Below are 13,630 nucleotides of genomic sequence, written 5' to 3' on the forward strand. Positions count from 1 at the left end.
TTCTTCCTCAGCTAGAACAATCAATTATTGCGTTTTTGTGGTCTTTATCTGGCTCCCCAGCTTTGTCGTCTACGCTCCACGGAGCGAGTTCCTGGTTTTACTTTCCAAATGAAAACGGCCATTTTAGCCCCGTGTAGCCGAAATAGCTCAGTTGGGAGAGCGTCAGACTGAAGATCTGAAGGTCCCTGGTTCAATCCCGGGTTTCGGCAAAGACTACTATGAATTGTGGATGTTTGTCAAGACGGAACAACAGTCTATGTTAGGAAAGTGAACTGCTAAAAACAAGTTATCTCAAAAAACCTAGATCAATGAAAACACACAAGGCTTCTTCCTCAGCTACAACAGTCAATTATTGCATTTTTGTGGCCTTTATCTGGCTCCCCAGCTTTGTCGTCTACGCTCCACGGAGCAAGTTCCTGGTTTTACTTTCCAAATGAAAAAGGCCATTTTAGCCCTTTGTAGCTGAAATAGCTCAGTTGGGAGAGCGTCAGACTGAAGATCTGAAGGTCCCTGATTCAATCCCGGGTTTCGGCAAAGACTACTATGAATTGTGGATGTTTGTCAAAAGGGAACAACAGCCTATGTTAGGAAAGTGAACTGCTAAAAAGGAGTTATCTCAAAAAACCTGGAATAATGAAAACACACGAGACTGGTAGGAAAGTGAATTGGTAAAAAGGAATTATCTCAAAAAACCTGGATCAATGAAAACACACAAGGCTTCTTCCTAAGCTACAACAATCAATTATTGTGTTTTTGTGGCCTTTATCTGGCTCCCCGGCTTTGTCGTCTACGCTCCACGGAGCGAGTTCCTGGTTTTACTTTCCAAATGAAAACGGCCATTTTAGCCCTTTGTAGCCGAAATAGCTCAGTTGGGAGAGCGTCAGACTGAAGATCTGAAGGTCCGTGGTTCAATCCCGGGTTTCGGCAACGACTACTATGAATTGTGGATGTTTGTCAAAAGGGAACAACAGCCTATGTTAGGAAAGTGAACTGCTAAAAAAGAATTATCTCAAAAAACCTAGAGTAATGAAAACACACGAGACTGGTAGGAAAGTGAATTGGTAAAAAGGAATTATCTCAAAAAACCTGGATTAATAAAAACACACGAGGCTTCTTCCTCAGCTAGAACAATCAATTATTGCGTTTTTGTGGTCTTTATCTGGCTCCCCAGCTTTGTCGTCTACGCTCCACGGAGCGAGTTCCTGGTTTTACTTTCCAAATGAAAACGGCCATTTTAGCCCCGTGTAGCCGAAATAGCTCAGTTGGGAAATCGTCAGACTGAAGATCTGAAGGTCCGTGGTTCAATCCCGGGTTTCGGCAAAGACTACTATTAATTGTGGATGTTTGTCAAAAGGGAACAACAGCCTATGTTAGGAAAGTGAACTGGTAAAAAAGAATTATCTCAAAAAACCTAGATTAATGAAAACACACAAGACTGGTAGGAAAGTGAATTGGTAAAAAAGAATTATCTCAAAAAACCTAGAGTAATGAAAACACACGAGACTGGTAGGAAAGTGAATTGGTAAAAAGGAATTATCTCAAAAAACCTGGATTAATAAAAACACACGAGGCTTCTTCCTCAGCTACACCAGTCAATTATTGCGTTTTTGTGGCCTTTATCTGGCTCCCCAGCTTTGTCGTCTACGCTCCACGGAGCGAGTTCCTGGTTTTACTTTCCAAATGAAAGCTGCCATTTTAGCCCTTTGTAGCCAAAATAGCTCAGTTGGGAGAGCGTCAGACTGAAGATATGAAGGTCCCTGATTCAATCCCGGGTTTCAGCAAAGACTACTATGAATTGTGGATGTTTGTCAAAAGGGAACAACAGCCCATGTTAGGTAAGTGAAAAAACCTAGATTAATGAAGACACACGAGACTGGTAGGAAAGTGAATTGGTAAAAAGGAATTATCTCAAAAAACCTGGATTAATGAAAACACACGAGGCTTCTTCCTCAGCTACAACAGTCAATTATTGCGTTTTTGTGGCCTTTATCTGGCTCCCCAGCTTTGTCGTCTACGCTCCACGGAGCGAGTTCCTGGTTTTACTTTCCAAATGAAAGCTTCCATTTTAGCCCTTTGTAGCCGAAATAGCTCAGTTGGGAGAGCGTCAGACTGAAGATATGAAGGTCCCTGATTCAATCCCGGGTTTCGGCAAAGACTACTATGAATTGTGGATGTTTGTCAAAAGGGAACAACAGCCCATGTTAGGTAAGTGAAAAAACCTAGATTAATGAAGACACACGAGACTGGTAGGAAAGTGAATTGGTAAAAAGGAATTATCTCAAAACACCTGGATTAATAAAAACACACGAGGCTTCTTCCTCAGCTACAACAGTCAATTATTGCGTTTTTGTGGCCTTTATCTGGCTCCCCAGCTTTGTCGTCTACGCTCCATGGAGCGAGTTCCTGGTTTTACTTTCCAAATGAAAGCTGCCATTTTAGCCCTTTGTAGCCAAAATAGCTCAGTTGGGAGAGCGTCAGACTGAAGATCTGAAGGTCCCTGATTCAATCCCGGGTTTCAGCAAAGACTACTATGAATTGTGGATGTTTGTCAAAAGGGAACAACAGCCCATGTTAGGTAAGTGAAAAAACCTAGATTAATGAAGACACACGAGACTGGTAGGAAAGTGAATTGGTAAAAAGGAATTATCTCAAAAAACCTGGATTAATGAAAACACACGAGGCTTCTTCCTCAGCTAGAACAATCAATTATTGCGTTTTTGTGGTCTTTATCTGGCTCCCCAGCTTTGTCGTCTACGCTCCACGGAGCGAGTTCCTGGTTTTACTTTCCAAATGAAAACGGCCATTTTAGCCCCGTGTAGCCGAAATAGCTCAGTTGGGAGAGCGTCAGACTGAAGATCTGAAGGTCCCTGGTTCAATCCCGGGTTTCGGCAAAGACTACTATGAATTGTGGATGTTTGTCAAGAGGGAACAACAGTCTATGTTAGGAAAGTGAACTGCTAAAAAGGAGTTATCTCAAAAAACCTGGATTAATGAAAACACACGAGACTGGTAGGAAAGTGAATTGGTAAAAAGGAATTATCTCAAAAAACCTGGATCAATGAAAACACACAAGGCTTCTTCCTCAGCTACAACAATCAATTATTGTGTTTTTGTGGCCTTTATCTGGCTCCCCGGCTTTGTCGTCTACGCTCCACGGAGCGAGTTCCTGGTTTTACTTTCCAAATGAAAACGGCCATTTTAGCCCCGTGTAGCCGAAATAGCTCAGTTGGGAGAGCGTCAGACTGAAGATCTGAAGGTCCGTGGTTCAATCCCGGGTTTCGGCAACGACTACTATGAATTGTGGATGTTTGTCAAAAGGGAACAACAGTCTATGTTAGGAAAGTGAACTGCTAAAAACAAGTTATCTCAAAAAACCTACATCAATGAAAACACACGAGACTGGTAGGAAAGTGAATTGGTAAAAAGGAGTTATCTCAAAAAACCTAGATTAATGAAAACACACAAGGCTTCTTCCTCAGCTACAACAGTCAATTATTGCATTTTTGTGGCCTTTATCTGGCTCCCCAGCTTTGTCGTCTACGCTCCACGGAGCAAGTTCCTGGTGTTACTTTCCAAATGAAAAAGGCCATTTTAGCCCTTTGTAGCTGAAATAGCTCAGTTGGGAGAGCGTCAGACTGAAGATCTGAAGGTCCCTGATTCAATCCCGGGTTTCGGCAAAGACTACTATGAATTGTGGATGTTTGTCAAAAGGGAACAACAGCCTATGTTAGGAAAGTGAACTGCTAAAAAGGAGTTATCTCAAAAAACCTGGATTAATGAAAACACACGAGACTGGTAGGAAAGTGAATTGGTAAAAAGGAATTATCTCAAAAAACCTGGATCAATGAAAACACACAAGGCTTCTTCCTCAGCTACAACAATCAATTATTGTGTTTTTGTGGCCTTTATCTGGCTCCCCGGCTTTGTCGTCTACGCTCCACGGAGCGAGTTCCTGGTTTTACTTTCCAAATGAAAACGGCCATTTTAGCCCTTTGTAGCCGAAATAGCTCAGTTGGGAGAGCGTCAGACTGAAGATCTGAAGGTCCGTGGTTCAATCCCGGGTTTCGGCAACGACTACTATGAATTGTGGATGTTTGTCAAAAGGGAACAACAGCCTATGTTAGGAAAGTGAACTGGTAAAAAAGAAGTTATCTCAAAAAACCTAGATTAATGAAAACACACAAGACTGGTAGGAAAGTGAACTGCTAAAAAAGAATTATCTCAAAAAACCTAGAGTAATGAAAACACACGAGACTGGTAGGAAAGTGAATTGGTAAAAAGGAATTATCTCAAAAAACCTGGATTAATAAAAACACACGAGGCTTCTTCCTCAGCTACAACAGTCAATTATTGCGTTTTTGTGGCCTTTATCTGGCTCCCCAGCTTTGTCGTCTACGCTCCACGGAGCGAGTTCCTGGTTTTACTTTCCAAATGAAAGCTGCCATTTTAGCCCTTTGTAGCCAAAATAGCTCAGTTGGGAGAGCGTCAGACTGAAGATATGAAGGTCCCTGATTCAATCCCGGGTTTCAGCAAAGACTACTATGAATTGTGGATGTTTGTCAAAAGGGAACAACAGCCCATGTTAGGTAAGTGAAAAAACCTAGATTAATGAAGACACACGAGACTGGTAGGAAAGTGAATTGGTAAAAAGGAATTATCTCAAAAAACCTGGATTAATGAAAACACACGAGGCTTCTTCCTCAGCTACAACAGTCAATTATTGCGTTTTTGTGGCCTTTATCTGGCTCCCCAGCTTTGTCGTCTACGCTCCACGGAGCGAGTTCCTGGTTTTACTTTCCAAATGAAAGCTTCCATTTTAGCCCTTTGTAGGCGAAATAGCTCAGTTGGGAGAGCGTCAGACTGAAGATATGAAGGTCCCTGATTCAATCCCGGGTTTCGGCAAAGACTACTATGAATTGTGGATGTTTGTCAAAAGGGAACAACAGCCCATGTTAGGTAAGTGAAAAAACCTAGATTAATGAAGACACACGAGACTGGTAGGAAAGTGAATTGGTAAAAAGGAATTATCTCAAAAAACCTGGATCAATGAAAACACACAAGGCTTCTTCCTCAGCTACAACAATCAATTATTGTGTTTTTGTGGCCTTTATCTGGCTCCCCGGCTTTGTCGTCTACGCTCCACGGAGCGAGTTCCTGGTTTTACTTTCCAAATGAAAACGGCCATTTTAGCCCCGTGTAGCCGAAATAGCTCAGTTGGGAGAGCGTCAGACTGAAGATCTGAAGGTCCGTGGTTCAATCCCGGGTTTCGGCAACGACTACTATGAATTGTGGATGTTTGTCAAAAGGGAACAACAGTCTATGTTAGGAAAGTGAACTGCTAAAAACAAGTTATCTCAAAAAACCTAGATCAATGAAAACACACGAGACTGGTAGGAAAGTGAATTGGTAAAAAGGAATTATCTCCAAAAACCTGGATTAATGAAAACACACGAGGCTTCTTCCTCAGCTAGAACAATCAATTATTGCGTTTTTGTGGCCTTTATCTGGCTCCCCAGCTTTGTCGTCTACGCTCCACGGAGCGAGTTCCTGGTTTTACTTTCCAAATGAAAACGGCCATTTTAGCCCTTTGTAGCCGAAATAGCTCAGTTGGGAGAGCGTCAGACTGAAGATCTGAAGGTCCCTGGTTCAATCCTGGGTTTCGGCAAAGACTACTATTAATTGTGGATGTTTGTCAAAAGGGAACAACAGCCTATGTTAGGAAAGTGAACTGGTAAAAAAGAATTATCTCAAAAAACCTAGATTAATGAAAACACACAAGACTGGTAGGAAAGTGAATTGGTAAAAAGGAATTATCTCAAAAAACCTGGATTAATAAAAACACACGAGGCTTCTTCCTCAGCTAGAACAATCAATTATTGCGTTTTTGTGGTCTTTATCTGGCTCCCCAGCTTTGTCGTCTACGCTCCACGGAGCGAGTTCCTGGTTTTACTTTCCAAATGAAAACGGCCATTTTAGCCCCGTGTAGCCGAAATAGCTCAGTTGGGAGAGCGTCAGACTGAAGATCTGAAGGTCCCTGGTTCAATCCCGGGTTTCGGAAAAGACTACTATGAGTTGTGGATGTTTGTCAAGAGGGAACAACAGTCTATGTTAGGAAAGTGAACTGCTAAAAAGGAGTTATCTCAAAAAAACTAGATTAATGAAAACACACAAGGCTTCTTCCTCAGCTACAACAGTCAATTATTGCATTTTTGTGGCCTTTATCTGGCTCCCCAGCTTTGTCGTCTACGCTCCACGGAGCGAGTTCCTGGTTTTACTTTCCAAATGAAAACGGCCATTTTAGCCCCTTGTAGCTGAAATAGCTCAGTTGGGAGAGCGTCAGACTGAAGATCTGAAGGTCCCTGATTCAATCCCGGGTTTCGGCAAAGACTACTATTAATTGTGGATGTTTGTCAAAAGGGAACAACAGCCTATGTTAGGAAAGTGAACTGGTAAAAAAGAATTGTCTCAAAAAACCTAGATTAATGAAAACACACAAGACTGGTAGGAAAGTGAACTGCTAAAAAAGAATTATCTCAAAAAACCTAGAGTAATGAAAACACACGAGACTGGTAGGAAAGTGAATTGGTAAAAAGGAATTATCTCAAAAAACCTGGATTAATGAAAACACACGAGGCTTCTTCCTCAGCTACAACAATCAATTATTGTGTTTTTGTGGCCTTTATCTGGCTCCCCAGCTTTGTCGTCTACGCTCCACGGAGCGAGTTCCTGGTTTTACTTTCCAAATGAAAACGGCCATTTTAGCCCCGTGTAGCCGAAATAGCTCAGTTGGGAGAGCGTCAGACTGAAGATCTGAAGGTCCGTGGTTCAATCCCGGGTTTCGGCAACGACTACTATGAATTGTGGATGTTTGTCAAAAGGGAACAACAGTCTATGTTAGGAAAGTGAACTGCTAAAAACAAGTTATCTCAAAAAACCTAGATCAATGAAAACACACGAGACTGGTAGGAAAGTGAATTGGTAAAAAGGAATTATCTCCAAAAACCTGGATTAATGAAAACACACGAGGCTTCTTCCTCAGCTAGAACAATCAATTATTGCGTTTTTGTGGCCTTTATCTGGCTCCCCAGCTTTGTCGTCTACGCTCCACGGAGCGAGTTCCTGGTTTTACTTTCCAAATGAAAACGGCCATTTTAGCCCTTTGTAGCCGAAATAGCTCAGTTGGGAGAGCGTCAGACTGAAGATCTGAAGGTCCCTGGTTCAATCCTGGGTTTCGGCAAAGACTACTATTAATTGTGGATGTTTGTCAAAAGGGAACAACAGCCTATGTTAGGAAAGTGAACTGGTAAAAAAGAATTATCTCAAAAAACCTAGATTAATGAAAACACACAAGACTGGTAGGAAAGTGAACTGCTAAAAAAGAATTATCTCAAAAAACCTAGAGTAATGAAAACACACGAGACTGGTAGGAAAGTGAATTGGTAAAAAGGAATTATCTCAAAAAACCTGGATTAATAAAAACACACGAGGCTTCTTCCTCAGCTAGAACAATCAATTATTGCGTTTTTGTGGTCTTTATCTGGCTCCCCAGCTTTGTCGTCTACGCTCCACGGAGCGAGTTCCTGGTTTTACTTTCCAAATGAAAACGGCCATTTTAGCCCCGTGTAGCCGAAATAGCTCAGTTGGGAGAGCGTCAGACTGAAGATCTGAAGGTCCCTGGTTCAATCCCGGGTTTCGGAAAAGACTACTATGAATTGTGGATGTTTGTCAAGAGGGAACAACAGTCTATGTTAGGAAAGTGAACTGCTAAAAAGGAGTTATCTCAAAAAACCTAGATTAATGAAAACACACAAGGCTTCTTCCTCAGCTACAACAGTCAATTATTGCATTTTTGTGGCCTTTATCTGGCTCCCCAGCTTTGTCGTCTACGCTCCACGGAGCGAGTTCCTGGTTTTACTTTCCAAATGAAAACGGCCATTTTAGCCCCTTGTAGCTGAAATAGCTCAGTTGGGAGAGCGTCAGACTGAAGATCTGAAGGTCCCTGATTCAATCCCGGGTTTCGGCAAAGACTACTATTAATTGTGGATGTTTGTCAAAAGGGAACAACAGCCTATGTTAGGAAAGTGAACTGGTAAAAAAGAATTGTCTCAAAAAACCTAGATTAATGAAAACACACAAGACTGGTAGGAAAGTGAACTGCTAAAAAAGAATTATCTCAAAAAACCTAGAGTAATGAAAACACACGAGACTGGTAGGAAAGTGAATTGGTAAAAAGGAATTATCTCAAAAAACCTGGATTAATGAAAACACACGAGGCTTCTTCCTCAGCTACAACAATCAATTATTGTGTTTTTGTGGCCTTTATCTGGCTCCCCGGCTTTGTCGTCTACGCTCCACGGAGCGAGTTCCTGGTTTTACTTTCCAAATGAAAACGGCCATTTTAGCCCCGTGTAGCCGAAATAGCTCAGTTGGGAGAGCGTCAGACTGAAGATCTGAAGGTCCGTGGTTCAATCCCGGGTTTCGGCAACGACTACTATGAATTGTGGATGTTTGTCAAAAGGGAACAACAGTCTATGTTAGGAAAGTGAACTGCTAAAAACAAGTTATCTCAAAAAACCTACATCAATGAAAACACACGAGACTGGTAGGAAAGTGAATTGGTAAAAAGGAATTATCTCAAAAAACCTGGATTAATGAAAACACACGAGGCTTCTTCCTCAGCTAGAACAATCAATTATTGCGTTTTTGTGGCCTTTATCTGGCTCCCCAGCTTTGTCGTCTACGCTCCATGGAGCAAGTTCCTGGTTTTACTTTCCAAATGAAAACGGCCATTTTAGCCCCGTGTAGCCGAAATAGCTCAGTTGGGAGAGCGTCAGACTGAAGATCTGAAGGTCCCCGATTCAATCCCGGGTTTTGGCAAAGACTACTATGAATTGTGGATGTTTGTCAAAAGGGAACAACAGCCTATGTTAGGAAAGTGAACTGCTCAAAAAGAAGTTATCTCAAAAAACCTAGATTAATGAAAACACACAAGGCTTCTTCCTCAGCTACAACAGTCAATTATTGTGTTTTTGTGGCCTTTATCTGGCTCCCCAGCTTTGTCGTCTACGCTCCACGGAGCGAGTTCCTGGTTTTACTTTCCAAATGAAAACGGCCATTTTAGCCCCTTGTAGCTGAAATAGCTCAGTTGGGAGAGCGTCAGACTGAAGATCTGAAGGTCCCTGATTCAATCCCGGGTTTCGGCAAAGACTACTATTAATTGTGGATGTTTGTCAAAAGGGAACAACAGCCTATGTTAGGAAAGTGAACTGGTAAAAAAGAATTGTCTCAAAAAACCTAGATTAATGAAAACACACAAGACTGGTAGGAAAGTGAACTGCTAAAAAAGAATTATCTCAAAAAACCTGGATTAATGAAAACACACGAGGCTTCTTCCTCAGCTACAACAATCAATTATTGTGTTTTTGTGGCCTTTATCTGGCTCCCCGGCTTTGTCGTCTACGCTCCACGGAGCGAGTTCCTGGTTTTACTTTCCAAATGAAAACGGCCATTTTAGCCCCGTGTAGCCGAAATAGCTCAGTTGGGAGAGCGTCAGACTGAAGATCTGAAGGTCCGTGGTTCAATCCCGGGTTTCGGCAACGACTACTATGAATTGTGGATGTTTGTCAAAAGGGAACAACAGTCTATGTTAGGAAAGTGAACTGCTAAAAACAAGTTATCTCAAAAAACCTACATCAATGAAAACACACGAGACTGGTAGGAAAGTGAATTGGTAAAAAGGAATTATCTCCAAAAACCTGGATTAATGAAAACACACGAGGCTTCTTCCTCAGCTAGAACAATCAATTATTGTGTTTTTGTGGCCTTTATCTGGCTCCCCAGCTTTGTCGTCTACGCTCCACGGAGCGAGTTCCTGGTTTTACTTTCCAAATGAAAACGGCCATTTTAGCCCCGTGTAGCCGAAATAGCTCAGTTGGGAGAGCGTCAGACTCAAGATCTGAAGGTCCCTGGTTCAATCCCGGGTTTCGGCAAAGACTACTATGAATTGTGGATGTTTGTCAAAAGGGAACAACAGCCCATGTTAGGTCAGTGAAAAAACCTAGATTAATGAAGACTCACGAGACTGGTAGGAAAGTGAATTGGTAAAAAGGAATTATCTCAAAAAACCTGGATTAATGAAAACACACGAGGCTTCTTCCTCAGCTAGAACAATCAATTATTGCGTTTTTGTGGCCTTTATCTGGCTCCCCAGCTTTGTCGTCTACGCTCCATGGAGCGAGTTCCTGGTTTTACTTTCCAAATGAAAACGGCCATTTTAGCCCCGTGTAGCCGAAATAGCTCAGTTGGGAGAGCGTCAGACTGAAGATCTGAAGGTCCCCGATTCAATCCCGGGTTTTGGCAAAGACTACTATGAATTGTGGATGTTTGTCAAAAGGGAACAACAGCCTATGTTAGGAAAGTGAACTGCTCAAAAAGAAGTTATCTCAAAAAACCTAGATTAATGAAAACACACAAGGCTTCTTCCTCAGCTACAACAGTCAATTATTGTGTTTTTGTGGCCTTTATCTGGCTCCTCAGCTTTGTCGTGTACGCTCCACGGAGCGAGTTCCTGGTTTTACTTTCCAAATGAAAAAGGCCATTTTAGCCCCTTGTAGCTGAAATAGCTCAGTTGGGAGAGCGTCAGACTGAAGATCTGAAGGTCCCTGGTTCAATCCTGGGTTTCGGCAGAGACTACTATGAATTGTGGATGTTTGTCAAAAGGCAACAACAGCCCATGTTAGGAAAGTGAACTGGTAAAAAAGAATTATCTCAAAAAACCTAAAGAAATGAAAACACACGAGACTGGTAGGAAAGTGAATTGGTAAAAAGGAATTATCTCAAAAACCTGGATTAATAAAAACACACAAGGCTTCTTCCTCAGCTACAACAGTCAATTATTGCGTTTTTGTGGCCTTTATCTGGCTCCACAGCTTTGTCGTCTACGCTCCACGGAGCAAGTTCCTGGTTTTACTTTCAAAATGAAAGCTTCCATTTTAGCCCTTTGTAGCCGAAATAGCTCAGTTGGGAGAGCGTCAGACTGAAGATATGAAGGTCCCTGATTCAATCCCGGGTTTCGGCAAAGACTACTATGAATTGTGGATGTTTGTCAAGAGGGAACAACAGTCTATGTTAGGAAAGTGAACTGCTAAAAAGGAGTTATCTCAAAAAACCTAGATTAATGAAAACACACGAGACTGGTAGGAAAGTGAATTGGTAAAAAGCAATTATCTCAAAAAACCTGGATTAATGAAAACACACGAGGCTTCTTCCTCAGCTACAACAATCAATTATTGCGCTTTTTTGGCCTTTATCTGGCTCCCCGGCTTTGTCGTCTACGCTCCACGGAGCGAGTTCCTGGTTTTACTTTCCAAATGAAAACGGCCATTTTAGCCCCGTGTAGCCGAAATAGCTCAGTTGGGAGAGCGTCAGACTGAACATCTGAAGGTCCCTGGTTCAATCCCGGGTTTCGGCAAAGACTACTATGAATTGTGGATGTTTGTCAAAAGGGAACAACAGCCCATGTTAGGTCAGTGAAAAAACCTAGATTAATGAAGACACACGAGACTGGTAGGAAAGTGAATTGGTAAAAAGTTATTATCTCAAAAAACCTGGATTAATGAAAACACACGAGGCTTCTTCCTCAGCTACAACAATCAATTATTGTGTTTTTGTGGCCTTTATCTGGCTCCCCAGCTTTGTCGTCTACGCTCCACGGAGCAAGTTCCTGGTTTTACTTTCCAAATAAAAACGGCCATTTTAGCCCTTTGTAGCCGAAATAGCTCAGTTGGGAGAGCGTCAGACTGAAGATATGAAGGTCCCTGATTCAATCCCGGGTTTCGGCAAAGACTACTATGAATTGTGGATGTTTGTCTAGAGGGAACAACAGCCCATGTTAGGTAAATGAAAAAACCTAGATTAATGAAGACACACGAGACTGTTAGGAAAGTGAATTGGTAAAAAGGAATTAACTCAAAAAACCTAGATTAATGAAAACACACAAGACTGGTAGGAAAGTGAACTGCTAAAAAGGAATTAACTCAAAAAACCTAGATTAATGAAAACACACAAGACTGGTAGGAAAGTTAATTGGTAAAAATTAATTATCTCAAAAAACCTAGATTGAAAACACAAGAGGCTTCTTCCTCAGCTACAACAATCAATTATTGCGTTTTTGTGGCCTTTATCTGGCTCCCCAGCTTTGTCGTCTACGCTCCACGGAGCGAGTTCCTGGTTTTACTTTCCAAATGAAAGCTGCCATTTTAGCCCTGTGTAGCCGAAATAGCTCAGTTGGGAGAGCGTCAGACTGAAGATCTGAAGGTCCCTGATTCAATCCCGGGTTTCGGCAAAGACTACTATGAATTGTGGATGTTTGTCTAGAGGGAACAACAGTCTATGTTAGGTAAATGAAAAAAACTAGATTAATGAAGACACACGAGACTGGTAGGAAAGTGAATTGGTAAAAAGGAATTATCTCAAAAAACCTAGATTAATGAAAACACATGAGGCTTCTTCCTCAGTTACAACAATCAATTATTGCGCTTTTGTGGCCTTTACATGGCTCCCCAGCTTTGTCGTCTACGCTCCATGCATTTTTTCGTACTGTAGGAGGAAGCCGGAGAGATCCCACGCATGCATGGGGGAGAAGCAAGAGACATGTTTCAACTAATTAGGTTTTTTCAGCAATATATCAAAAAATATAAGCACATAAACACACTTAAAAATCCATGTCCAACTACCAGCCAGACATCCAATCTTTGCCTGCAGAAGAGGTCATAACCTGGCCAGAGGTCAGTCGTCTGCGCTTTTCAAACTGGAAGACTGTGACTCGTAAACTTGATTAATGTAGCAGAGTTTGTACAGTCTGATTATTGTTAGTTAGGGTTTTTGATGTTCAACATAGTTGTAGCTAAGTTATAGGCATGGGTATGATACTCAATAACTTGCATTTGAATTTCTTCCGGAGGACAAAAAATAAAAATCAGACAAATTGTTTTGTACTTATGTGTTTTTTTTTTTTTAAATAAAAATAATTTAAGCATCAAAGTATTACACAGTTAAAGCTGCGGTCGGCAACTTTTTTTTAGTCATATTAGCTTGAACTGTCATGGGATTCTGGAAGTAGAATATTAAATAGGCTGTTTAGGAAAAATAACGAAATCTGTAGCTCCCTCTGAAGCCTGTAATCATGCTTGCAAAAACCGAGCGCTCCCGGCTGTTTTTAACCAATCAAGTTAGGGTGGAGGAATCCTACCTGTCAATCACAGCTTGTGCACACGCTGCTGAGCGTGAGTCTGCCCCAGCTTGTGTGCGCTCACACTGGTGTGAACTCACGTGCACAACCTCGTCCACAGAGGGGGAGGTTTGGGGGGCGATTCGGAGCTTGTTAGAGGTTGGGGGAGGGACCTGTAAGTTGTATCAGTTCGAATTTTCCGACTTTAGACTCGCAATTTTGAAAACCTGCCGACTGCTAGCCTAGAAATCTAGACACCCCTAGCGGCCGCAAATGGAATTTGCTCCGGGGCTGTGCACCCTGTGCAGCTATTTGCTGCACGGGTCTGGCTTACTAGGCTAGCCGACTGCAGCTTTAATGTTAGATTCATATAAACTATTCAGAGACAGTAGTTGTTGTTTT

The 13,630-nt window shown here is 41.9% G+C and overlaps 3 non-coding genes across 3 annotated transcripts; all 3 read left to right on the plus strand.

Moving 5' to 3' along the window:
* Positions 1–136: 136 nt before the first annotated feature.
* trnaf-gaa (transfer RNA phenylalanine (anticodon GAA)) lies at positions 137–209 on the plus strand. The gene has a single exon. It is a non-coding gene; the product is annotated as a tRNA-Phe (tRNA).
* Positions 210–2,818: 2,609 nt separating this feature from the next.
* On the plus strand, positions 2,819–2,891 carry trnaf-gaa (transfer RNA phenylalanine (anticodon GAA)). The gene has a single exon. It is a non-coding gene; the product is annotated as a tRNA-Phe (tRNA).
* A 7,025-nt stretch (positions 2,892–9,916) lies between these two features.
* Positions 9,917–9,989, plus strand: trnal-caa (transfer RNA leucine (anticodon CAA)). Its single transcript has one exon. It is a non-coding gene; the product is annotated as a tRNA-Leu (tRNA).
* Positions 9,990–13,630: the final 3,641 nt, after the last annotated feature.

The sequence above is a fragment of the Odontesthes bonariensis genome, chromosome 1, assembly GCF_027942865.1.
Source record: "Odontesthes bonariensis isolate fOdoBon6 chromosome 1, fOdoBon6.hap1, whole genome shotgun sequence".
Classification (NCBI taxonomy): Eukaryota; Metazoa; Chordata; class Actinopteri; order Atheriniformes; family Atherinopsidae; genus Odontesthes; species Odontesthes bonariensis.